Source organism: Hoplias malabaricus, chromosome 4 (assembly GCF_029633855.1).
Source record: "Hoplias malabaricus isolate fHopMal1 chromosome 4, fHopMal1.hap1, whole genome shotgun sequence".
NCBI classification, from domain to species: domain Eukaryota; kingdom Metazoa; phylum Chordata; class Actinopteri; order Characiformes; family Erythrinidae; genus Hoplias; species Hoplias malabaricus.
In genome coordinates this window covers 56305357-56332168 of record NC_089803.1, presented here as the reverse complement: position 1 = coordinate 56332168, position 26812 = coordinate 56305357, and positions in this window count along the sequence as shown.

Below are 26812 nucleotides of genomic sequence, written 5' to 3'. Positions count from 1 at the left end.
TCTAGTAAAATATCTAAAGATTATAAATATAATCCTTCAATGATTATAAGAGCAATATTTTTAAAATATCAATAATGCTAATAATTCGTTCATTCATTCATTCATTCATTCATTAATCTATTACCACTCATCCAGTTGAAATTTCAACACTATGAAATATCCTCATCAAGAGATTAGTGGCGTATACATTGCTTGACCTCAAACTACAGCACTACAGCTCAGCACTGCAGAAACGGCTATATGTAACTTTTGAAGGAGGGCTGAAACACCCCTATCCCTCCCATTCCTCATTGATTTCAGTACAGTGCTGTAAATATGAATTACACTGGAGGGAGCCCCAGGAACTTGTTTAAACTTGTTTAGAGAAGAGTCTGGCAGACGTGCACTACCTGTCTCACATGCACCACCAGAATATTCATGACATCAGTGCACTCTCTGCCACAGACACATTGTCTGTTGATGTATGTTGAAGAGGACAAAAAAAACATTTGTGTTCATGAGCGAGGTACCGCTGTGGTGCAGCATGATGCCCGTGGCCAGTGTGAAATACCACTCATTAAAACAGTGTACCATGCACATATGTTGTGGAATTAGCTTTATGGTGAAGGGTTTGTATTATTTGTCTGTTTTGTACTTCAAATTATTGTTTTTGGCACATAATTTATTTTAATGAATAATTATTTTATTTTAATTTACAATAGTGGGCGGCACGGTGGCGCAGCAGGTGGTGTCGCAGTCACACAGCTCCAGGGACCTGGAGGTTGTGGGTTCGTTTCCCGCTCCGGGTGACTGTCTGTGAAGAGTTGGTGTGTTCTCCCTGTGTCCGCGTGGGTTTCCTCCGGGTGCTCCGGTTTCCTCCCACAGTCCAAAAACACACGTTGCAGGTGGATTGGCGACTCAAAAGTGTCCGTAGGTGTGAATGTGTGTGTGTCTGTGTTGCCCTGTGAAGGACTGGCGCCCCCTCCAGGGTGTGTTCCCGCCTTGCGCCCAATGATTCCAGGTAAGCTCTGGACCCACCGCGACCCTGAATTGGATAAACGGTTACTGATAATGAATGAATGAATGAATAATTTACAATATAGTTTAGTAGGGCTCAACAATCATTCAATGTCTACATATATATCACAATATAAAATGTTTAAATAACAACAATATGATTTTAAGCACATTTTATTTCATTCATTCATTCATTCATTATCTGTAAGCGCTTATCCAGTTCAGGGTTGTAGTGAATCCAGAGCCTACCTGGAATCATTGGGCGCATGGCGAAGCACATTTTCAAGATTTCAATATACATAATTTACAACATCTGTCACTTATTGACATTCATTACAGGGTGCTGTCATCAGTTCAGCACTCAGTTTAAAATTTAGTATAAAAATATTAATATTTACAAAGCCAGTAGGTTATGTTTGATTGCGATGTGATGTGTCTTGTTTGTTCTTGGAAGTTTTTCAGTGCATTTTATACTGTTTATATCGATATCTGAATTTTATCGTTTCAACCAAAATTAAGAAATATATTGAGATATAAATTTTGGCCATAATGTCCAGCCCTAGGTTTTAACTGTATTTATTCCATAATGTTTTTAAAAGTGTTTTTTAAAGTTTTCAGAATCTCAGCATTGCAATTATGATGTGGTGGTGTGTTAGTATGTGATAGTGATAATGATCCATCCATTATCTGTAACCGCTTATCCAATTTTAGGGTCGCGGGGGGTCCAGAGCCTACCTGGAATCATCGGGCGCAAGGCAGGAATACACCCTGGAGGGGACGCCAGTCCTTCACAGGGCAACACAGACACATTCACTCACACCTACGGACACTTTCGAGTCGCCAATCCACCTGCAATGTGTGTTTTTGGACTGTGGGAGGAAACCGGAGCACCCGGAGGAAACCCACGCGGACACGGGGAGAACACACCAACTCCTCACAGACAGTCCAGGCCCCTGAAGCTGTGTGACTGCGACACTACCTGCTGCGCCACCGTGCCGCCCAATGATAATCTTAATCTGCAATTATTTGTCATTCTACAACGTAAAATGAAATGTGTCTTCTGCATTTAACCCATCTGTGGCAGTGAACACACACACATTAGTGCACTAGGGGAAGTGAACACACACCCAGAGCTGGGGGCAGTCATCGCTGGCCCCCGAGAGCAGTTGTGGGTTCAGTGCCTTGCTCAGGGGCACTTCAACCGTGGATGTTCCCGTGTTGTCCTGTTACAAGAAACTTTTTAAACCACTCTGTCACTGCAGCGCTGAGAATGGTCCACTACCCATACCTGCTTTGACCAATGAAGACCAGGGTGAAAGGGAGTTGAGAGAATGGACTGTGAGTGTAGATACAAGGAGGTGGTCATAATGTCATAATATAATGATGTAGTTCCATATAGCAACTTTGGAATGAGTTGGATTGGTGTTTCTTATTTAACCTGACCTCACTATTGTTCTCATGGCAATATCTAATGTAAAACTTTCCTGGAAGAATAGCAACTGTTTTGGTGCAGTTGTCCTATTGATACCATATATATATATAAAATGGTAATTTGGTAATTATATATCAATTATATCAAAAATAAAATTATATCAAAAACATAATTTGATGATTATAACTGACAACCAATGAAAGCCCTAAATTCAGTATCTCAGAAAATTAGAATATTGTGAAAAGGTTCAATACTGAAGACACCTGGTGCTACACTCTAATCAGCTAATTAACTCAAAACACCTGCAAAAGCCTTTAAACGGTCTCTCAGTCTAGTTCTGTAGGCTACACAATCATGGGGAAGAGTGTTGACTTGACAGTTGTCCAAAAGATGACCATTGACACCTTTCAGAAGCAGGGCAAGACACAAAAGGTCATTGCTAAAGAGGCTGGCTGTTCACAGAGCTCTGTGTCCAAGCACATTAATAGAGAGGAGAAAGGAAGGAAAAGATGTTGTAGAAAAAAGTGTAAAAACAATAGGGATAACTGCACCCTGGAGAGGATTGTGAAACAAAACCCATTCAAAAATGTGGGGGAGATTCACAAAACCTGGACTGCAGCTGGAGTCAGTGCTTCAAGAACCACCACGCACAGACGTATGCAAGACATGGGTTTCAGCTGTCGCATTCCTTGTGTCAAGCCGCTCTTGAACAAGAGACAGCGTCAGAAGCATCTCTCTTCCAAAAAGGACTGGACTGCTGCTGAGTGGTCCAAAGTTATGTTCTCTGATGAAAATAAATTTTGCAATTCCTTTGGAAATCAAGGTCTAAGAGTCTGGAGGAAGAGAGGAGAGACACAGAATCCTCGTTGCTTGAGGTCCAGTGTAAAGTTTCGACAGTCAGTGATGGTTTGGTGGTTTGGTGTTCCATGTCATCTGTTGGTGTTGGTCCACTGTGTTTTCTAAGGTCCAAGGTCAACGCAACCATCTAGCAGGAAGTTTTAGAGCACTTAATGCTTCCTGTTGCTGACCAACTTTATGGAGATGAAGATTTCATTTTCCAACAGTAACCAACATTTTCCAACCTGCACACTATGAAGAGGAAGATGCAATACACCAGAACCAACAATGCAGAAGAGCTGAAGGCCACTGTCAGAGCAACCTGTGCTCTCATAACACCTGAGCAGTGCCACAGACTGATCGACTCCATGCTACGCCACATTGCTCCAGTAATTCAGGCAAAAGGAGACCCAACTAAGTATTGTGCTGTACATGCTCATAATTTTCATGTTCATACTTTTCAGTTGGCCAGCATTTCTAGAAATCCAATTTTTTTGTATTGGTTTTAAGTAATATTCTAATTTTCTTACATACTGAATTTGGGGTTTTCATTAGTTGTCAGTTATAATCATCAAATTAAAAGAAGTAAACACTTGAAATATATCGGTCTGTGTGTAATGAATGAGTATAATATACAAGTTTCACTTTTTGAATGGAATTACTGAAATAAATCAATTTTTTCATGATATTCTAATTTTATGTCCAGCATCTGTATATGTATGTATATATATATATATATATGTGTGTGTGTGTGTAACTGAGTAAGTATAGGTAGTTACTCTCAATTATGTGCAAAGTCAGCGTAAACAGCTTTAAAACAAAATCAACTTTGCACAAAATAGATGTACCACTGCTGCCCATGTCTCCCTAGCAGCTGATGGTCTGCTGCCCATAAATCAGGCAGTAAGGCATGGAGTGAGCCAGTGAAAGCCCTGCTTCCTTCCTGCCTGCTCCCTTCTCCCTACAAGCAGCTGACCCAGAGGCCCAAGCCTGTCAGCATGAAAAATTGATGCAGAGATTACAGGTGCTTTGTTACACAATCTTGCTTTGGCCTCAGATGCCTGAACTGTGGTGCTTATCAGTACCAACTTCACAAACTACAGACATTTATGCGGTCAGAGAAGAAGCACTGTCTCACTGTATTTAATCACAGCAACTGTTGTGGCTGCTGTTGCACTGGGATGATGTGGGGTAATTTAGTAAGTGGGCTCACCGAAGCTCCGATGTCTTTAAAATAGACATGTGCACCAGGTCCCACACATTGTTCAGCTGTGCTCTAGTGGGGTAAGGGGGTGGGGTGGTGGAGGGAGGTGAGGTGGGAGGCCTGAGATCGACCACCCACATTTCTGTCACATCCACAGTGGTATATTTAGCTCCCTTTGGCATAAAGATTCTGCATGTGACAGCTAATGTGAACAAGGTCTAGATTCTGCAGCAACACCAGCAATGATCAGTTCCTCCGCTTGAGATAATCAAGTCATTAAGCAGCCAAGTGCAATAATTCATGCTCTTTCAAAAAAAAAAAAAAAGGATTGTGATCACTAGCCAAAATTGCCTGCTAAATTTCAATCAACACTTAAATGTGGGTAGAAACAAAATCCCCCAACATTGGGAGAGAGCTGTCTTTAGTATGCACATAGTAATGTGCACTGATGGGAAAGAAGAGGGCAATCATTCTGATAGGCACATTATCATGTTAATTACCTGACTCCAGTCTTCAGCTGCTGTAGTTCAGAACTGTATCCCTCTAAGAGTAGGTCTGCTTTTATAGGGCTTAGGTCAGTATTAGACTTAACATTAGTGTAAACTTAGTCTCAAGCAATATCATTTCCAAAAATACATGTTCCGAAGGGTTAAACATTCATTCATTGATTCATTCATTTGTCTATCTTCTATAACTGCTTTATCCTGACCAGGATTTTGGTGATTCCAGAACCTACCCAGATTCACTGTGAACACCCTGGGTAGTGTGCCAGTCTATTACAGGATGTCACACACACACTGATATGTTTTTGGACTGTGGGAAGTACAAGAGCACCCAGATATGCACAGAAATTGCTCCTCACAGATAGTGACCAAAAACAAAAATCAAACTCCAGGATCTGGATATTATTGCACTACAATATTGCTCCTGTACATTAAAAAAAGCGATAACATTCAGTTAAATTTTCTCTGGTGCATTCTAGTGTTTACTTACTGATATAATGGTCAGTTTTCCATTATCATGTTCCCTGAAATAAACTGCAACCTCACAAAGTCCTATGTAATTTAAACAAGCATCTTTATATTTTTATACTTGACCAGTAGCAAGAAAGAGCAAATCCAATGTAAACAGATGGTTTTCTTATATAATGAATATAAAAACATAAATACAACTGTCCATTGATTGTTGCCATTGTTAAATAAGAATCCCACAGTCACATGATGCTAACAGTCTGTGGGGATATATGGCTTGCACATGTTTCCTCTGAGACAAGTTAGCCAGCAACAAAGTTTTTCAAATTGCTTCCAACATAACATCGTTGGACAGTTCAACACGCTTGGAGAAGGCTGCAAACTGCCAACTCTGTTATATCAGCTATGAGACACCCACATTACCTGGCACTGTATTGACTAATGGGGTTGAGGGTGAGTCATCCCACACACCCAGAGATAGCAAGCCATTGTATTCTTTCAGCTCTCTTTGTGAAATCTCTTGAATTCACAATCCCTAGATGATAAAGCCAGCATTTAAAGATGTAGGAGACCTTGAGCGGTAGCTGTCTGAACGGATGTGTAGCTGTCTAATACATAGTACATACAGACTCTGATTTGGTCTGTTTATTTCCACCTCACCAGTAAGCCTTCAGGCCCCAACAAAACAAGACACAGAAGGACAGAGGAGCACTAACCAGGAAATCACAAAATGGGTGTGCTTATTCCATGCCACAATAAAACACTTTCAAAATAGGTCATTTTAGCTTGTGTGATTATTTTTGAAGGCTCTGATGGAAAAATAAGTGTTTGTTTGATTTCAATAGCTGAGAGCTTACTTTTTACTGAAACCAGAAAAGTGTATTTAAATAGTATTTTTAAAAGAGTACACTGAATGTCCAAAGGTATCTACTTTAAGATGAATACATTGCAGAGGCATAGGTTCAATTGTGTGCACACACTTTGTTTGTATCTCATAAAAATAATGTGGAAACCAGAGCACCCGAAGAAAACCCACACGTTCACAGGGAGAAAACACCAAACTCCTCACAGACCCACTCAACCCACAACCTCCCTCTCCCTGGAGCTGTGTGACTGCAAGGTGAATGTGCAGCCCAGTATTATTCATTCATTCATTCATTGTCTGAAACCTTCCAATTCAGGGTCGTGGTTGGTCCAGAGCCTACCCTGAATCACTGGGCGCAAAGCAGGAACACACCCTGGAGGGGGCGCCAGTCCTTCACAGGGCAACACACACTCACACGTTCACTCACACACCCACACCTACGGACACTTAAGTCGCCAATCCACCTACCAACGTGTGTTTTTGGACTGTGGCAGGAAACCAGAGCACCCGGAGGAAACCCACGCAGACACAGGGAGAACCCACTAAACTCCTCACAGTCAGTCACCCAGAGTGGGACTCGAACCCACAACCTCCAGGTCCCTAGAGGTTTTTTTTATTTTTTATTTTTTCATTCAAAAATTGTAGCAGTCCTCACTCATGTTCTGATGATGAATGCCACCAAATATCACCATCTATAGTGAAGCCTTCTCAGAGTAATACAGAAAGTTATTCTACAGCAAACTGACACAATCTACCTATTAATACCCTTCATTTCAGAACAAATGTTGGATGAGCAGGTCCCCATTACCTTTTGGTCATGTAGAGTATTGTTGTACTATGTGAAAACCATAAATATTAATAAAGTGTACAGTTTAGCACAAGAACAATTAAACACATTCAGATGGCAACACTTTCTGAAACCCTTTGTGGCTTTAGCATTAGCAAATTACTTATTCCTTTCTTTCTGTATATTTTTACTCCTAAGGTGTCTATGGTGGCCATGAAGAGTACAATTATGTAGCAGCTTATGCCAAGGCATAAATTAAATATAATTTGTCTTACATAGCTATTAGATTTTCATAAATATAATTTTCTTTATAACTAATTCTGTGGCTATTACCCTTAATTACCCTTGTTTTGTAAATACATGCCTAGATTTGAATATGAATAATGAGTAAATCAATACAAAAACTTTTTCCTCTTTTACTTTTATAAAAGTGTGTCCAGTCAGACATTTCCACAAATTTTCAGGCTTCAGTAATGATAAATACTGTATGTCCAAATATGATAAATCTATCTCTTTTACCCATGTTCAAAAAGCAGTCATTTTCAAAAGTGAATTTTAATCGTGTTCTTCAAACTGTTGTTATACTGACACATCATGGCCTGGGTGTATCAGTGATTCTATGCTAAAAACACTCTAAACATGGGCATCCCTTTATGGGTGAAACACTGTATGGGGGAAACAATCTATTAAGAATAAACTGGTTTATGGTTTGGACTCATTTTTGCTATTTTTAGTGGTAAAAGTGCCTAAGAATTGGGTGTTATTTTGCCAGGGGGCTTTTTCAGCCTCAGCTATAGGATGCTAGCTCAGCTGAGGAATATGAAGACAGGCTCTGTGATATATCTCATACTAAAACCCATTCTGCTCTCATCATCGTCTCCATCTTCAGCCTGGCTCTGATCCGGCTGGCCATCCTGGCACACTCTGCCTACGCTCTATATCTCACAGGTAAATTACAACACTCACACATTTCTCTGAACCGATCACAGAGCATATGGATGTTGTTTATACAGCACTTACCAGTTCTGCAATCTGTGCATCAGGACACTATCAGAACTTGGCTAAGTGGCTTCTTTATCCCCTTCCCGGAAATCAGACCACCCTACACTTTTTTAAAATTAGCTTGTATAGCGTAATGGATAACACCAATGGCCCTCACACATCTTACTGGGTTTTACCTCCCTGCTTGGGGAGGAACCCAGAGCTGTAGCTGTAACAGTCTTCAGGTAAATCTATTGCTAAATTGCCGTAGCTGTGTAATATGAATACATTGGCAATTCTATTGCAAAGATGACATTACAAATTTACAAGATGACAGACGTGGACATTTTTTAGTTTGTTGAAAGCATTTGACCTTTTCTGAATGCCAAGGAGGTCCTACGTGTTCCCAAGGTCATTACTGGTAAGCTCCTTACCTCAGAAAGGCCAATTATGTAGTGAATTGTACTTTATGTAGTGAATGTAAAATGTAGTGTGTCAGGCCTTTGTCTAGCTCCTGATGCTCTAAACAATGAGAAAACACATGTTTATCAACCTAGATACCATGTTTCAAGATTGCATATTAATTTATTTCTTTTCAAAACTTGACACTGAAAGGAAACATCTACAGTGCTGGGTTAATGATGTTTGATCTTGATACAACTTACTTTCACACTGCAGTGCTGAGCAATGAAAAGATGGGGGACTTCTCCAGGAGCCAGCAGCTGCTGTTGCTCAGAAAATACCTGGATGAGATCAGACAGTGGGAAAACCACCCTTGAGCAGGTCCTTCATCACTCTAGCACTATGCAGGCAAAGTGAGAGTTTAATGCTGTGCGTGCCTTTGAGGATAGCTCCTGGTAAATCCAGCCAGTGAGGGTGCTTCTTAGGGTAGGGATTGCTTGTTGTAATCTGGCAGAATGTAGCTGTCAGAAGCCTGTGTGTATCTCCATGGAGGAGATTCACTCCAGCTTTGCCATGAGTGTGCGGATTACTTCACGCTTTTTGTATGCACTGTGAATGCAAAGGTACCTCACCTTGACACAATGGGTGCACACTTATACATACCAGTCAGCTAAACAAACTCGAGCTAGGTATAACGTGAAGGCCAGGCTGTCAACGGCTGTGTAATGACATAGGAACCGAGAGATACAAGCAGCAAAAGAGCAAGGAATATACTTAATCAAATACAAGTAAAAGTCTTTCATTATAAACTCATTATACTGGATGCTTCAGTATGTTTTGTAATATGCCTCTTTAACTGACAAAAAACATATTGTCAAATTCAGTGATTTAAAACAGGTTTTCCACAGCTCAATCTGAAAATTTTAATAAAATGTAAATAAATGTTTTTGTGATTTATATATATTTTTTCTATGTGCTATCTACGGGTGTTACCACATTTTCATTCTTTTATTTTTTTCAGCTTCAGTGTGACTTCCAATCCTAAAGTCAGGATTCAATTTGTTTTCAAGCTACCATGCAAAATGTTGACATTTTGTCTATATTCAGTATAGAATTAGATAAGAATCATAAGAGTCTGATTTGTAAATTCTTTTGAAACTTATTTTGAAGCAATATAAATGACAATAGTACAAACAAAAGATTTCTGATGTTTTTATTTGTTGTGAGTGTGACCTCCAAGTACTCATCAGTGCTATGCAGAAAATCTTTGGACCCAAGCTCATTTGGGATGGTCTAAAAGAAGTGAACACACCCTGGAGGGGGCACCAGTCCTTCACAGGGCAACACACACACACACCCCAATGGACACTTTTGAGTCACCAATCCACCTACCAACCTGTGTTTTTGGACTGTGGGAGGAAACCGGGGCACCCGGAGGAAACCCACACAGACACTGGGAGAACACACCAAACTCCTCACAGACAGTCACCTGGAGCCGGAATCAAACCCACAACCTCCAGGCCCCTGGAGCTGTGTGACTGAGACTCTACCTGCTGTGCCACCGTGCCGCCCAGGAAGATTCATCTCCAATATCTTTATTGCATCTTACTAAATGTCTCACTTTTTCTGGAAAATATTTTGTACATTATGTAATGTCAGTGTAACTATTTCTAATTCTGAAGAGTTTTATCCATTATTTTGGGATTAATGAGAATGTATTATTTTCAGATTTTCTGCCTGACCACCACATTTGAAAAACAACTGAGCTGAAAAAAGGCATGATAATGGCTGCCAGAGGGATGGGACATTTCATTTCCGAAGTTGTGCAGACATAACACACGAGTGGATGAAACATGTTCTGTGGAAGTGTAGTTTTTAAACCTCAGTGTCACTGCTGAACTGAGAATAGTCCATCAACCAGCCAGCAGGGTCAGTGTCCTGGACAGTAGTCAGAATGGGCAGTGTCCGGTGACCATTCATGAAGGCCTAGAGGACGACCAACACACAATGTGCAGCAAAAGATGAGCTTCTGTCTTTGACTTCCCCACCACAATGTCATTGTCAATGCAGCACTGAGAATGATCCATCAGCCAAATAATACCTGTTCTGTGGTGGTGTTGTAGGGGTCCAAGACACTAAAGAACAAATTGTAAGTGGCAAACAAGGAATCACAGATAGAGCAACAGTCTGTAATCTAGTCAGTTGAGCAGAGAGAATGAAGAGTGAGTGTAGAAACAAGGAGTCATAATATTATGGTTGATCAGTATACATCTTTGTGCATGATTCTAGGTAGGCTCTGGACCCACTGCGACCCTGTACTGGATAAACGGTTACAGATAATGAATGAATGAGTGAGTATTGCGCGGCACGGTGGCGCAGCAGGTAGTGTTGCAGTCACACAGCTCCAGGGGACTGGAGGTTGTGGGTTCAATTCCTGCTCCAGGTGACTGTGAGGAGTTTGATGGGTTCTCCCTGTGTCTACGTGGGTTTCCTCCGGGTGCTCCGGTTTCCTCCCACAGTCCAAAAACACACGTTGGTAGGTGGATTGGTGACTCAAAAGTGTCCGTAGGTGTGAGTGCGAGTGTGTGTGTTGCCCTGTGAAGGACTGGCGCCCCCTCCAGGGTGTATTCCCGCCTTGTGCCCAATGATTCCAGGTAGGCTCTGGACCCACCGCGACCCTGAACTGGAAAAGGGTTACAGATAATGAATGAGTATACATCTTTCCCTTTTCAGTCATTAACACACACTAGAGGAGGCACCAGTCCCTCCTAGGGCGTCACACTGTAACAGAAGCGATTGCTCTAAGACTGCAAGTGAAGCTCAGCTTCCCCTAAAATGTCAAAAAATAAGTGATCAAATATATACTGTTGTGTGTACATGTCACTGAATAATTATGCACTACAACGCGCTCAACTTTTGTTCAGAATCAGCTTCTTATCACTGGTAAAGACGCGGCTTTCCTCTCAATCGTTCCCGCAGCTTCACAGTGCTTTAAACAGTGTAGACGCTGAGCGTCCTCAGAGTTCAATAGCCAAGCAACGAAGTGCAGCGAAACGAGACGAGTTATTGGATAAATGCTGGGCTTTGTCCCGCCCATCGGACGCTCAGCGTCTCTGGGGTCTATGGGGCAGTTGGCTGGCCTCGGCTGGCCCGGGCGCTCAGCTTCTGCATGATGATTGGATGATCTGTCTGAGGCTGAATCCCTTTTTGATTGACAGCGAAATGAGCGAATCAGCGATCCTTTGGTGTAAAGATCCGTGGGAGCATTACATTTTCATTTTGTTCTGAGTTGAACCAGAGACTTTCTTAATCCTCTTAGCGGCATTTTCTTTGTTAAAAACGACTAGCGACAAATCGAGCTTCTATTCTGGTGGGGTTTTTTTTGTAGCTGCTTGTGTTTGGAGACTGACTTCTATCACTCTTTCTGACATCTATTGCAGTTTCTGTCCAGCGGGTGCTGCTGAGCCCCTCCACCGTCACAAAGCACTCACAGGCGGACACACTTCACATGGGCCAAGGCCGATTAAGCAGCCTAGCTCTGCTGGCCATTGAGAGGACACTAGTCAAGTCCCTAGGTTGGAATGGGACATGATCCTTACACCTTTACAAATTTACACATAGGCCACATTGGGTGTGGTTGACAAAATGTAGGATATGGGCCTCTTAACTACGTGATTAATCTTTCAGTCTATATCTTAATTAATTAGGAATTAAGTTAATCACAACGTATATAAACTCTCAAAACCAATTCACATAAGACCAAAACAGATCCTAATTACAGATTGAGACTGAAGTTGATTTCAGGCTGATGCCAGATTGTAGTATCGATCACAACCAGCAGATGGCACTTGTTCATCATGTAAATACTCATTCAGCACCTTTATTTATCATGTTACATCATTAATCATCTAGAGAGTCATTAATAGGGCTGGTTCCTGTAGCACACTGCCATTAATTTAGTGCGTCCAAATACAGGGACATGTCTCTTAAAAAATAGTTTACAACACTGTCAGAACACAGTGTCAGAACACAGTTTATTATTATAGGCATCTTAAATAATGAGGAAGATTTATTTAACTTTTATTTAACAATGTACAAAGTCCTCTATGTAATATACACAAGACTCATAAACACATGACTGCAACCTGTCTATATTTAAAAAATATGACGCCCATATGGAACTTGAGGAACACTTCTCGTGGCTTAATTTATTAATTAATTAATTTATTTTTATTATTTTTTTTTTTTGTGAAATGAAAGCAAAAGTGGAAATACATGTGTAATTTGTAGTACACATGTATTTAATACAATCGTAGTTCAACTCTGCAAGTAAAGGCAATGTCTAACATTGTGGGGAATCACTGTTCTCTGATTTGTTTACATTCAGGAGCTCATCATGTTTTAAATTATAATGGAATGTTTGAGCAAATATATGACTCATGTTTTTATGTGGCTGGATGTTTAACTTGTCTGCAAGTTTTTATTCCCTCTTAATCATTGAATTACGACTGAAACTTATTTGATACTCGAGTTGATTAGTTTTGTAGCACTTTCAGACATTACTTTCATGTAGTTAGTGCTCTCCCGAATTTAGAGTCACAAAAATCAGTATTACCCACCTATTGAGCAGGAATAGAGCAATGTCCTCATCTTGGTTTATGCTGTTCAACATTTAGAGGTCCCTTTGTTGTCTAAACACCAAAATGAAGAGAGAGAAAGCCTAGCATACCGAACTCACTTGTTTTATTTACCCATTTACAGACACTGGGGCTTTGTAAACACATTAGACCTGTTTCCAGCATGCAAACAGACTTGAGAGCTAGCAAGTGGTGTGGAAATATCATCAACATTTTATGAAAACGTGAATGTCACATTTAATTCTCTTATGTCATTTTCAAGTTCAGTACCGTAATATATATATATATATATATATATATATATATATATATAGCTCATGTATTTCTAGAGCTGATGCCAGTGTGTGCCCAGTTCTTGCCAAGCACAGATGCGCATTGACTCCTACTGTGTGTGACACATTAACACAGTAAAAGCACACAGAAACCCACTTTTGTAGCTGGCAGTCAGTTGCCGACATGCATACATACTCACACACAGAGTAAGCAAGCCACAATCAGCGGTTCAGGTCAGTTTCTCACTCTCACACACACGCTCGTGATGGAGGCTGGTGACACACTCAAGCTCCCACTGGGTCCGACAACTGTTTGGAAGCCGTTGGTGTGCGGGGGCAGAGGAAGACACCTGCGCCTGAGCTCCACCAGCCAGAGCCTTGGCACCCAAGCTGCAGCTCCTCTTCAGAAATACACACATACTCAGGCTTCTACACAGCAGCACTGCCAGAGCCCTGCAGGTACACAACGACAGTCTCCAATACACACCTTTCTCAAACACACAAACACTCATTATGTCTACACACAATCAATCAATCTGTGCTGTTTTGAAAATACCTCTAGATTTGATTGGCTAAAACAAAGGAGTCCAAACATTAATAATCTAATACAATTACCTAGAATTAGCAATGTTTACTTTGAGGGTTGATCAGTACTTTTAAAATGCTCTGAATATTAATTTATTATGATTTCAGCAAGTGTGTGTTCGTTGGTTTGTCTGTGTGTGTGTGTGTGTGTGTGTGTGTGTGTTTCCAAACTGGTCATGTTTAGGTTCATTGGCCAAACACTTTGGCACTAGCTAAGAGACTTTAGTTAGACTGAGCTCCTGGCTAAGACACTTCATTTTGACTGGGTCGTAGTCCATGAGATTTTAAATCCAGATGGAAGAGCTCAACTTAGGGACTGTCTAAGAGAATTTACAACACAGTGGAAGCGTCTGACTGGGTTTTTACACTGTGGTACTAGAGTTGTCTCGGTCACTGATCAGGGGATGTTACACTGGGGTGGAGTTCGGCAGACTTTGACAAGACAGAGTTTGACAAGGCTGCTGAGGGAGAGCATTTACATCACTAAGAGACGTGTGTGCCATGAAGAGTTTACACAGCATTGGAGGATTTTGATTAGGTCACTGACCGAAAGACTCTACAAAGTAGCAGCAGACTTTGACTGGGGCACTGGCCAGGAAAGTTTGCAATAGGGTGCAATGAGTTTGTATGAGTGGGATGTGGGATGTGTAATGATGGAGTGTTGGGAAATGTGTGCTTTGTTAATTATTGTACTTTATTGATCTACTAAATACATTTGCCACCTCGCTTCTTAGTTATGCCTAGTCTCTGAGAAGCTCAGAATAACCAAAAGAGTGAGTATACTATATACAGTAATTTCTATAGTAATTGTGGTCTACAGTTGCATTGTTCTTTATAAAACAGATTCCAAACATATGAATGGTAATAAATGACTATGTAGTTTATTTGAGTTACATGATACACGTGTGTGTGTGTGTGTGTGTTTATGTGTGTGTAGTAGGGATGGGGAGATTCACCGATTCACATCGGTGGTTCGGCACACGTCTGCGATGCAACTGCACCGGTATATTCAAGTTGCATCGGGTTTAATTTGCGGATGAATTTACGGTGCATCTCCTCTAGCCTTTTTGCATCGGCAAATACCATGGTTAAATCGGGTGTTTTGTTTTGAAGTATCTATTCCTTATTGTAACGTATTTTTTGAGTCAATGTATTTTTTTATTGATTTCTTTTTTTTTTATGAGGCAACATAAATGCACCATCATGTCCTCAGGCACGGACTCAAGCACGCAGACGTACACAACAAAAATGGAAGGAAACGAGAGCATTAGCAACGACAAAGAGATATTTAATGCACCAAAAAAGACACACAAATCAAACGTGTGACCATATTTTGGGTTTTTTAAGCGAGGTGGTCAACTTAACAAGATGTACTCAATCTGCAAGCAATGCCGTGGGGCTATAAAATACGTTAGTAGCTCGACAAACCTGGTGACGGCACGACGAACCTCCACGACGGCACGGTGTGGAGTAGCAGATAAGTCTAGCAGACAATAGTATGTGTTGCAAATCATAATTTTCTCTATGCAGATTTTTAATACTGCACTTTTGAAAACTCTTCATCTTATATGTTTTATACATTTTGTATAAATAAAGACAAAGAATATAACTGAGTAATTCAACTGAATAAAATGTAATTCTCTGTCTGAATGTATTGAATTATGCATTTTTTATATTATGTATTGGTTTTACTCCGTTGAAAACAACCAGATGCATACATCCCTCAGATCGTTACAGAGAGTAAAGCAGAATTGTGCTATTGAGTTAAGAAAACTGATGGGTTAGGCTAATACATCCTCAAACCTCAACTAACTGTATCGAATTATTACTTATCAAACCAAATCCTCTAATAATTAAGTCATATCGTTATCAAATCATTTTTGAATTGCATTGTATCCTGAACAGGATTGATTTGTATCGCATCGTATCGACAAGGGTTTTCAGTGTATCGCAATTATATCGTATCGGTGGCAGTGTATCGAGATGCGTATCGAATCGACCTTAGTGGTGAAGATATACATCCTTAGTGTGTAGGGTTTGTGTGTGTGTGTTGTTCCTAGCTTTAGCTGCTTGGTGCAATGATTAAAGCCCCAGCTCAGAGGGTTGTTGCCAGGGCTCTGAGAGAGAGAAAATGAGCTGATTGGTGCCTTCAAATGACTAAAGATTTCAATCTAGTCACATTAGCCTAGAGAACAGCCAAAGCCTTGTGTATTAGTCAACTCCCTCCCAGAAAAGAAGAAGAAAAAAAAAATCTATAAAAATCCACTTCATTGTTGACATTAATCAGATTTGCTTCAGGTTAAGAAACAGCGCTATCGTTTCGAGACAGTGAAAGCTCCTGTCTTCATAGCTAGACGGAAGGCTACATTAAAATGCACACAGTGCACCTAAGCGGAGGAGAAGCTAAAGCCAGATTAAGGCAGATGTGATGCTGGAGGGATCCTGCTGCTCTAGCCGAAGCAGAAGAGGCTGGAGCTCAGCCCCCTCACCCGGGGCCCAATGGCCATTAGCACCACTGCTCTGTAGGAGTGAAGGAACTTTGCATTCTTCTTTCCACACCACTAATCCACACTATATTTTTTATGGGCACAACCTCGACCTCATCTGGTGGGCAGTTTATTTTTTATTTTTTTTTAATTTTTTTAACATTAATTGATTTTGCTTTTAAAAGCCCACTATCCATCTCATTTATCTGACTTTGAATTCTGCATGTTGAACACTTTGTAATCATTGAACACTATGTTTTTATGAGCCTCAGCTGATATTTATAATCCTACGGCTAACCAATTTTTATCTTATGTCAAGAAAAACATTACGATGCAAAATAAAACTTTTTTGCTGTGGTCGTCCCAAAGGCAAATTGCTTTAACTTACCGTTATCAACTACGGGCTTCTCCAGGGTTTTTCAGCATATTATTGGTCAGTTTTAATGGCTAATATTTTCAGAGCATTTTTTAAGCTGATGCAATGCTGAAGCAACAGCCCATTGTCGTCTGGTATAATTGAGTTTTGAGTGAACAGGATCTCTGTTCTTGTGTGAAGTAGGAGATACTGTTAGCAACAAGTCAAACGGATCTTTCCTGCTGTGTTAGGTTACATCCCTGGGTATATTAAGGAAGGAACATACCCAGGATGTGGCACCGGTCCATCACAGGGCGACATAAACTCACACATATTCACTCATACACAGATACCTATAGATATGTTGAATAGATTTTGGACTCTGGAATCTGAGCAAACAGAGGAAACCAATGCAGACACAGGTAGAACACACCAAAGTCCTCACTGGCTTTGACCTGATGTGGGTTTTGCACCCAGCACAGGGTAACACTATGTTAAAAAATTTCCAGTAGCACTAGTGTCAATGGAGTGCTGAAAATAATCCATGAACATAATGATCCACAAAAATAATACTTGGACTGTGGTGGCCCTGTAATTTTTCTGATCACTAAAGAACAGGATGAAAAGGGGCTAGCAATGTATGCAGAGTAAGACGGACTAGAGTCTGTAATGGCAGAACTTGAAAATGTACCTAATTAGTAAGTGGAGATATAAAACGGACAAGCACAATTCAATGTAGAGGACAATATTCCTGCTTTACTGTGATTTTTAATCACAGGTCAGTCACTTTTGTCTGGTTTTCAAAAGGTGACATATTATAGCCCTTTTCCACTATTTAACACAGTTCCATAGGGTCTTAATGAAGCCACTGTGACATCATTTTGTCAAAATACCACAAGTATCAAAGGACACAGCACTTTTCTTAACTTGTCTAAGCAGCACTCATAACACACATATTTTCACTTGGTCCTCATTCTTGTCTGTTCTCGTTTTTAACATATTTATTCAGTACACACATTTTCCCCATGCTCATTCTGTTTATTTTTGCACCGTTTTATCACGACTTTGTGCTCTTTGATAAACGTGTGTCCTGCACTTTAAATGGAGAGTGTCAGACATGAATGCAGAAGAACTATCAACTGCAAATGCACTGAAAAATAGATTTTTATTTTTCATAAAATTTTCTCTTTGAAACTTTCAGATTTGTGATTACATCACTTACACTACTAGGTTGGGAAATATTATTTTTTATTAAAGTCACACCTGTCATCTAGTCATCAGGAAAATATCTGTGTTGAAGAAAAAAATGTGTTATTTCCAATTGCAAAGCCAATTTGAAACTGTAGCCACTGTCTATGACACTGCACATAGTTAGGGCAGCCATGTCATGTGGAATTCAGTTACGCTCCTGGTGCTTAAATTTGCTTTTATAAAAATATTTCTTGAATATTTTTCGTTGTGATTTAAATGCAGCGGATTAAAAATTAATAAATTAATAAGTTGGCTTTGGACCAGATTTTGAACAAGTAGCATATGTGCACTTATCAAGATTGACTCATAAAACATGCAAAGCTAAAATACATACATAACCTTTAGAGACATTTAGAACACATAATTAAACAAAGCTAGAAGTGCACAATTCTAGAAGGCACTTCACTTCCAGAATTTCATACAGTATTACACACACACACACACACACACAGAGAGAGAGAGAGAGAGCTACAGCTTCAACCCACAGACTCGTCCTCAATTACACAAAGCACATGTAATCTGTTTATGTTTCAGCACTAATACAGGCTCTTATGCTACAGCCCGTGTGTGTGTGTCAGATTAAACAGGTTACAGTGAGCTGTCTTCATTATCTTAACATTCCACAGAGTCTGCCTTTAGCTCTGCTCACTGCCACACGGGTCAGAATTTATAACAGGCCTTCTTAAGAGATAACCTCAGACTCATAACACCCCTCAATCCCAGAACAGAGAAACCCCCCTAGCTCAACAAGCAGGCAATTACCAGCAGTCACTGATATATCCCTTATTCATTTTATTATGTATCCTGCTTTCCAATATATTCCATCCACAGCCTTTTTACAGCTGTAGTAAATTGCTCAGCATTGTTTATAGGGAGGCTGGGTTTTTTTTTTTTTTTCTATCGGCGAGGATGTCGCTGATGGTGTCTTTAAGGCTCTCATTTCTTTCCCAGCAGAAATGTTTTCTTGAAACATGAAGGTTCATTTTGAAAGGCTGCAGGCATTTTGTGTGTCCTCAACAGCCCTCTTCATGGCTCACTGTAACTTTTACTTATACCTCTCCCTCTCTCTCTTTCTCTCTCTCTCTCTCTCTCTCTCTCACACACACACACACACACGCCTTGTCCCTATCTTTCCCTGTCTTGCTTTTTCCTTTCTCTCTCCAACCCTGGTGCTTGCCCAAACACACACACACACAACCTTTTCAAACTGATTATTCCAACGGAGGAAATGCCATCCGAATTGCGGATTCCGCCGTTTATCACAAGCAGCAGGAAAGCTCCCAGGTACACCTGCATGAGGGAGCGGGCGTGGTGGAAAATATATGCTCCTCTCCCTAAGCTGATGGACAAGCAACAAATGAAAATCTAATAGATAATTCTAAGAAGTGGAAGGGAAGGAAATAAAAATGGTAATCACATTTGAGGCGAATGCCGGCAGCCCATGCATGCAAAATCAACCCCTGCCCACGTAGAACAACCAACTCTTCTTCTGTCCTCTTCCTCATCAACTCAGCCTTTTTTCCTCTGCCTGGCATTAGCATTTTTGCATGGCTATACATACCTCCATACAGTGTGGAGTCTGGTTTTCTTTGAGCTTAGTTGCTTAGCATGGTCATAAGCACTTTGGGAAGTCAACTGTCTACTGTAAATATGATCAATGGCATTGCATTGCAAATACAGATACATATAACAAATTGCAGTTATTTGCAAAAACAAGTGGATATCTCATATTCTAGCTAGTAAATACTGCAATGTAGAGTATAACTTGTATAACTTTTAAAATGCAGTGATCTTGGCACAGTTTTTCTAATTAACAAACGTGTTATCATGGTGTACCTGTTGGGGAATTGCTTGCAAAAGTATATCTCTCAACAGACTAACAGAAAAAGAAACAAAACAAAACACTGCATACACAAGGTGAGTGCACATAAGGACCAGTGTGAGTACCACTTACAGAAGTAATCATGGACATTGCATAGCAATACCAGGAATACATCCCAGTGCAAGACAATTTGGGAAAAACTCTTCAGGTATAAATTACCAGCTAGATGGTAACATCTTTGTTTTATAATAAAAAAACATAAAGTCTCAGGGCTAATAATTTCCTTACCAAATAAATAGTATACTTAAAGGATATTTCATTCAGTATACTTAAATAAAGTTGAAGTATATATTCCAAGTATATTTTAAGTAGTAAATATACTTATATCAATTTACGAGCATAATATTTAAATACATCTTGAGACTTAATTGGCCCATTTTAGTTTATAAAATATTTTCTTGGTGAAAACATACATTTATTACTAAAAGACTATTCATAGTATTTGTAACCTGTATATAGTGATTATCAGGCAAGCCAGATTAAAAAAGCAAAAAAACTTGCCTAAACTGTAAATCTAAGCCTAACTCTAAGTGTGAACTTAACCTGAAGATTAAACTGCAGAGTCCAGAAAGTTAGAAGATCAATCTATTGGATGATTATCCTTAGTAGAAAACTCTGCTGTCTTTGCTGCTCTTCTTTGGGTAAATAACAGAGTCTTATGAGTGTATGCAGTTAAACAGCACCACCAGTGGATGGGGGCTCATTTAGTGAACTTACAATAAATAACTAGAAATCATGATGAAGCAAAGCTTCTTCAACATACAAATAACAATGTTTTGGTAGGTATTTGATTTTAGTAGTTAATTTACATTTCAGATTTGAAGTCATGTTGCTCTGACCTTACTCCAAAGGTAGTAAAATGGACCTTGGCAGCAGTAATTGGCTCTTGGCACATAGAATGTAACCTAACTTGGGGAGAAGCTGGAGCTGATGCAGGAGATTGAGAGATACTACCTTGATATTGTTGGGCTCACCTCTATACAAAGCTCCTGTGTCTCTATAGAAAAGTTTGGGTTACTTTCTTGTGTGGTCTTAAATTGAATGCATATTTGGTTTGTTGTCATGTGATATGAATGTGAACACTCAGATTTCATGTGTCCTTTTGCATGTATGCATGTACCTAGTGTTGTCATTAGTCAGCTCTGGCAGTGAAATGCAGGATGTGCCTCAAATGGCTCCATGCTTCCCACATAGTGCACTGCACGGGTGATGAAACTACTTTTTTTTAGCTTTTGCACTAAAATAATGAATATTATTTTAGTGCAAAAAAATGGAGCCATGTAGGTGATAGCTGAATATAAATTGATGTATTTTAGACATTTTGCACGGTGCCTGGGTGTAGAAGCCATTATTTAATGTGTGCATGCTGGCAGTTTCCGGGACAGGATCAATCACATTACAGACAGTTGTAGTTCACCTGCATTTATGAATGTGAACCATAAAAATAGACAAATCTGATCTGAGCAAAAATCTGAATTGATTAATGAGGATTGTTAAGTGAACAGCGTATGTACTCAAAAGCAGTTCAGAGCATTTAGCCTCTTTAGAGGTAGTGGGTGGATTTCTGGAGAGGATTCCATGCACTCACTCTGGTGTATACATGGGGTTTGAATGCTCATTTTGGCAATGACTAGGAAATTTGACAGAGATGACAGAGTTTATTCAGAATACAAGACACACTAACCAGGACAGAAATACACAGAAAGCAAAACACCCAAGCTAAGGAAACCTGAAAATAAATGAGAATATGCAAAAAGGTACCTGAGACTATGACAGAAAATAAAAATTAAGATTTGAACCAGGAACTAAGGGTAACTCAATAGAATGACAATAGACATGTAAAAAGACTAACATACTACAAAAGCCTAAAATAAACTTTGACACCAACGGACACAAAGACATACAAAGACTATGTCTTAGAACAGACACAGATGAAAAACTAAGAACTAAACCTCACACAAAAATCAGAAACAATCCACACACAACGAGACACGCTACAGACAAACAATTAGCAAAGTTACCTAAAAATTATCTCATTAGAGACAAAAAAAGCACTAAATACAAAATAGGCAAACTGCAAACAAGCAAGATACAGAGAGACAGAGGACTCATGAGTTAACACATTTCAGTATAAATCACTAAAGGACTGTACAACATATGAGATCAAAACTAGGGAAACTTAAGGTAAACTCAGGACTGCAGACAAAGAAACACACATGACTAAGCTAAACAAAGAAAGATGCAAATTTTGAGAAGACATTTAAAACTACCCAAGGAACACCACAAATTAAACTAAGCACAGTGTCAAGGTGAACACAAAACTAAATCAAATGGCAAATAGCCAGAAACATAGGGCACAGGCTATAAATCGGCACACAAAACAAACCACACTTGGAACCTAAACAAGACACATGACACAAAGAAGACCAGGAAAAGATGATCACATGTCCAGGGAAGCACAAGGGCAGAAAGAGACCATCACATGGAGATCACAGGAGCAGAAAGAACACATGAAAAGGGGAACACAGCCAGGAACCAAAACAAGACAGGGAACAGCACTGAGGACACATTACATTTGGGAGAATTTGCCTGTCTGAATCTGGATCATGGTAGTTGCTCAGTAGTGTATTTGGTTCCAGAGCATCTTGAACCAAAGGTCAGTGATTTACTTTGTGTTTGTGTCTTCTGATCTAAGACTGTATGTTTTGGAAAATCAAGTTGATTTAGCGGACAGGTACTGGCAGGTGACAAAATCTGTGGCTTTGGCAGTTGAAGAGAAAAGTTGATCCTGATCATGGAAGGAGTTTGAAGAGGCCATAGAGAATGACTTATGGGCAGCCTCAAAGAGGTTTCTGGAAACACTCTGACAGCTCTGACGGCCCATGGAATGGATGAGATTCACCAGGAATAGCTGAAGGCCCTTGATTTTGGGGGTTGTCAGCGCTAGTTTGACGTGCCTCTATAATATAGTCATCAGGAACTGTAACTTTGGAGTGGCAAACAGGGAAGGTGGTTCTCATATTTAAAAATGGGGTCTGAAGAATGTGTGTCATTTATCAGGGCATCGCATTTCTGAAATTCTCTGCCAAGGTTCTGGAAAGAAGAATCTGTCCAATAGTCAAATCAGTAGGAGTCAGGAGATCCAAATTCATGTTTCATTCTGGCCATGAAATGGCAGAGCAACTATTGATTCTCTCAAAGATAACTGACTACGTTTCTACTCCAATCTACACATGTTTTGTACATTTGGAGAAGGTATATGCTCATGTTCCTCAAGATATTCTATGTGGAGGGCTCTGGGAGGATTATGTGCCAGGGTTGCTGAGCTGAATATTCCTTGTACTTTCAGAGTTTGAGATGTGTTTGCATTCTCAGCAGTAAGTCAGGCTTTTTCAGTGTTGGACGTAGGCCTCATAAGGGTTATACCTTGTCTCCAATTTATTCTTGATATTAACATTGCAAGGTGATTCTGGGTGAGTGACTGAGAAGCTTAGTGATTCTGGACGAGTTTGGCATAAAATCACTGCTTCTTTAATTTCAGAGGAGTCAGTTAAGGTGGTTCAGGAATCTGATGAAGATGCCTTCTGGATGCCTCTTGCTGGAAGTATGGGTATAGCCAACTTGGATGTGGCCCCAGGGTAGACCCAGGACACGATGGATTGATTATATATTCCAGCAGATCTGGCAATGCCTGAGGAACCCCTCAAAGGAGCTAGTGGATGTTGCAGGGGACAGAGATGCCCTGATTTTATTGCTTGGCCCTAAATTCATTTAAATCGGTAAAAAGTTAAAGAGAATTAGAAATAATGATATAGTGAAATTATGTACAATTGTAGCCACAGCTCCATAAATATATTAGCATAAACACAGAAGGCTAAATAGTTTTTAAGTTTGCTAAGGTGTTATATAAATGGTGAGTCAAAAGACACATTACCACCTTTTATTTCTATGATATGGTGCATGACCCACTTCCCACTAGAAAAACTTGCCCTTGATCTAGTATAGTGGCTTTCAAGATGGCGAAAATGTTCTGGACAGGCCCCCTCACCCAATACTTGCTGGGGTATTCAGATATAAGGGTATCCTGTGACATTTGACTCACCTATACCTAATGATACAACCTAAACTAATCTATATTAGTTTAGCGCAACTAACAATCTAATACCAAAATGTTATTACTTTTAGTACTATATATCAAGGGATCTGTATATTTTTATGAAGCAGGGCATTTGAAGCTGTGACTAATCTACAGTATATACACTGACCAACCATAGCATTATGATCACCTCCTTGTTTCACTCACTGTCCATTATCTCAGCTTCACTGTCAACAGGAGTACTTTGTAGTTCTACAAACTCAGTCTGCAGTGACACTGATGTTGTGGTGTGTTAGTGTGTGTTGTGCTGGTATGTGTTAATAAGTCACAACAGTGCTGCTAGAGTTTTTAAAGTCCTCAGTGTCACTGAAGGCTTGAGATTAGTCAACCAAAAATATCCTGCCAGCAGCATCCTATGGGCGACATCTTGTGTCCACTGATGAAGGGCTAGAGGATGACCAACAGAAACTGAAGCAACAGATCAGCTACTGGCTTTACAAGGTAGACCGATTAGTTAGGTATGTCTATATGTGTGAATGGACACCGTGTTTAAAAACTGACAGTACACACACTTCCCCATCACCACCATTTTACTGTGGGGTTCAGACCATTGAAGAACAGGGTGAAAAGGGGATACTAAAGTATACAGAGCAACAAATGGACTATAGTCTTTAATATGAAGGTGCTCCTGTATGGTCAGTGGATCTCAGAGAATGGACAGTGAATGTAGACAAAAGGAGGTGGTCATAATGTTATGGTTGTTTGATGTATATAGTATTTATTTATGTATTTGGGATAAAACCTTGTGTCTCTAAAATGACAACTTTAAAGAATAAGAAAAAAAAAGATTTATAGTGGAAGTTAATGTACTTTTTACATTTATTTTTAAAAATTGTCCGATGGTCGTATGACATAGATATACAGGTCATATGACATAGATATACATGTTTGCAACAGCTATGAGTACATTTCTGTGACTGTGATGTGATCTGATTGTAGCACTGTTATGAAATGACCCTCTCACTGAGAATAAGAGTGACAAGAACCTCATTACAGGCTAATGGCTTCTGGGAATAGCATCAGGGAGTCTAATTTGAGCTCTCTCCACTAGACATAACAATCCTCTCTCACTCTGAATCTCTGCTTCAAGAGCACATGAATTTAAAGTTACTAAAATCACATAAAGCAAGGAAAAAAAAAAAAGATGAATGGACCAAATTCACCTGCCAAACCTCTACCGAGACTTGATCAGAGGCAGTCAGACAGTGGGGCGAGGGGTTGAATATGAGTTTACTACTTTGCTCATCTAATTGATTTGCATTCCCTGCTGAACAGAACACCATACCCCACAGACCATATCTGGTGACTCAGGCATAAATCAGCAAAGATAATCACATTATGGAAATGAGTTCCATGGGAAACATCTTCGATGCTGCCAAATACTTTCATAGCACAGTTCTGTCTAAGAAAACAATGGCAATGGATGACAACCGGAATAAAAGTCAGCACAGTTCATGCAGTGGATCCCTCACACATATCAATGCAAACAGAGCTTGTAACACTACAGCAGAACATGTGTTGGATGAAGTACAGAAATCCTGACAAATACAGTGACTGGAATAGAAATACACTTGGTATAACATTTTCTGTGGTTGTGGCCTTAAGTTTGGAGAAGAGGGCTGGGGACTGAAAGGTCATGATTTGATCACCTGGGCCTTCGGGAAACAGGGGGACAGAGAGGAGTAGGAACAGTATTTCTCTTTCAAAAACAGTCAAGGGTGAAGCACAAGGGTACCCTTGAGCAAGGCACCTAAACCCCAAATGCTCCCCAAGCACTTGGTTTGCTGCCTTCCACTGTATATATATATATAAATGTGTGTGTGTGTGTGCACACCTTCCAGTAAAAATAAATGTGTGTGTGTGTGTTCACTACTCCAGATGGGTTACGTGGAATAGCACAGAATTTTATGAAAGAACATTATGAACCTCCAGATATAATTTTTTTTCAAATGTCCAAACGATACTATTTAAAGTCCTATGATTTTAGCTACTGAGTACTGTGAGCAGTTCCTTTGTTCTTCACAGTCAGTTAAGAGTCGCTTTCATCCATAGCGTGGGATTGCTGTCCCTTTGTGTATTAACCTTTACTCTATAGGTCTATAAGAGCTCCTCACTTTCTCCCATTATTGATGTCTTATAATTAGTCTTTGGTCCAGTTAGATCCTGTACCCCCATAATCCATTGCCTGAGCCCTCTTGGCCTTTGGAAATTGCAAAATCATTTCTTCTCATTCAGTGATTTAGAGTTATTGCACATTGAGAGGAGGCAAGGTAATTTGAAGATGAAAATGAACGTGAACAGGAGGAGAGTTTAAGTATGTAACTCATTGCCCCCTGCAAGAAAAAACATAAGCTACACACACACACAGGCATGTGTCCTTCATTGCCAAGGGCTGGAAGGGTCAAGCCACAAAAGAGACTTGTCAACAGTTCTCCATTAGCAAGCTCCATTGAGAAGAGACATTTTCTATCAATGACCCAAATGAATACAAGAGTTTTGTAAAAGAGTTTCTGAGAAAATGGGCACCATGACAAATCGATAATTCCAATAGCACATAAAAACCTGTAGAATGTGACGTGAGAGCTGACTGTAACTCAGGCTGGGGAGGATGGGTAAAACGAGGGAGCCATTAGAAGGCCTCTGGTGGCTTCATGTGTGACCGGTTACAGGCCGTTTCCTGCGCGGACGGTCATCATGGGAGGGCTTAGTGCTC